The sequence below is a fragment of the Mirounga leonina genome, unplaced genomic scaffold (genome assembly GCF_011800145.1).
Source record: "Mirounga leonina isolate KUSES-001 unplaced genomic scaffold, KU_Mleo_1.0 Mir_454, whole genome shotgun sequence".
Classification (NCBI taxonomy): Eukaryota; Metazoa; Chordata; class Mammalia; order Carnivora; family Phocidae; genus Mirounga; species Mirounga leonina.
The window spans coordinates 172,925-174,809 of record NW_023270763.1 but is presented as its reverse complement, the minus strand read 5'-3'; the positions used below and the strand labels follow the sequence as shown (position 1 = coordinate 174,809).

The 1,885-nt window shown below is 54.8% G+C and overlaps 1 protein-coding gene across 1 annotated transcript in view; it reads right to left on the bottom strand.

The window, feature by feature from the left end:
* Positions 1 to 1,885, bottom strand: part of FAM20C (FAM20C golgi associated secretory pathway kinase) — a 46,419-nt gene that overhangs the window by 3,715 nt on the left and 40,819 nt on the right. The gene's annotated exons all lie outside the window — the stretch shown is intronic.

Sequence of the window (1,885 nt, the reverse complement as noted above, 5' to 3'; positions counted from 1 at the left end):
CACACCATCCGTCCGATGGGCCCCCGTCCACACCATCCGTCTGGGCCCGGCCCCCGTCCACACCATCCGTCCGATGGACCCCGGTCCACACCATCCGTCTGGGCCAGCCCCCCATCCATACCATCCGTCTGGGCCAGGCCCCTGTCCACACCATCCGTTTGATGGGCCCTGGTCCACACCATCTGTCCGATGGGCCCCCGTCCACACCATCCGTCTGGGGGCCGGGCCCCCATCCATACCATCCGTCTAGGCCCGGCCCCCATCCACACCATCCATCCGATGGACCCCTGTCCACACCGTCCGTCCGATGGGCCCCCGTCCACACCATCTGTCTGGGCCGGGCCCCCGTCCATACCATCCGTCTGGGCCGGGCCCCCGTCCACACCATCCGTTTGATGGGCCCCGATCCACACCATCTGTCCGATGGGCTGGGCTCACCCACTTTTTCACACCGGATCTCACAAATTGCTGCAACCTGCGGTACAGAACACCGAGGCCCAGAGAGGGGGGCTGACCTGCCCGAGGCTACACAGGGGGAGCTGGGGTTAGGATCTCCCACTGGCATCTATTGAAATTCTAGAGCCAATGCTCAGTGGCTTAAAAAGGGCATTCTCACCATGAAGAAAGTGTAGCACTCCACAGTGGGAGAGGATGCTTGCAAATCATACCTCTGACAAGGATCTAGCATGTAGCACATATGAAGAACTCGTGCAACCCAATAATAAAAAGATAAATAGCCCAACTCATAAATGAGCCAAGGAGTTCAACAGATATTTCCCCAAAGAAAATACAGAAATGGCCAAAAAGGACATGAGAAAGATGCTCCACACCTTGGTCATTAGGGGAGTGCAAGCCGAAACCACAGTGAGACACCGTTTCTTGCCCACCAGGCTGGTTTCAGTCACGAGAACAGACACTAAGGGGTATTGCTGAGGGTGTGGAGACATGGGAGCCGATTCGGCGCTGGTGGGATGCAAGCTGGTGCAGCCGCTGTGGAAGCCAGTTTGGTGGCTCCTCCAAAAGTTTGGCGTAGAAGGACCACACGATGCAGCAATTCTACACTCAAGAGAAGCGAGCGCACGTCCACTCGGCACTGGACACAGAGGGTCCCAGCCGCTCTGTTCACCCTGGCCGAAGAGTGCATACAAATCTCGTGTCCCCCCAGGGGTGTCCCTCCCTAAAACGGCGCCCTGTTCACCCACAGGAGGAATGCCTACATCGTGGACGAACCATAAAAACGTGATGCTCAGTGAGAGAAGCCACACGCTGTTGCATTCTGTGTGTGTGAAATGGTCCAGGGGTGCTGGGGCGACTGCTAATGGGTGAGGAGAACATTCTGGAATTGGTGGTGATGTGGCACGTCATGAATGTACTAGAAACCACAGAATTCCACCCTTCAAAATGATGAGTTTCATAGAAAATAAAGCAGGGTAAATTCAACTCAATTTAACCATGATGTACAGGCACATTACTAAAGAAAAAGAATAAAATGCCTTGGTCATTTTGTTACCAAAAAAGATGGTGAATTTTATGGTATGTGACTCAAATCTACACGAGTCATTTAATAAAGCAGGCATCTCCTGCGGCCCAGTTTGCTGATTTGTTGCTGGAGGCCCAGCTAGTTTTCCCTTGCTGGTCCGGGATGCGATGGCACTTGTGTGTGTATTCACCGATGGAGTTCATGTTCTCGTGTTCAGTTACTTTGTGTGTCTGCGTATGTAGGGTTATGGCAGTCAGAACGGCAGGCACCAGGCACAGGCCCCTTCCCAACTGTGCAAATGGCCAGTTTCCCAGACGAGGGGTCTCCTGACCACGCAGTCTCCGTGTCTGGTGAGCAGCCATCTGGAGGACACGGGAAGGCGGCCCAGGGGCTCCCACCATCTGG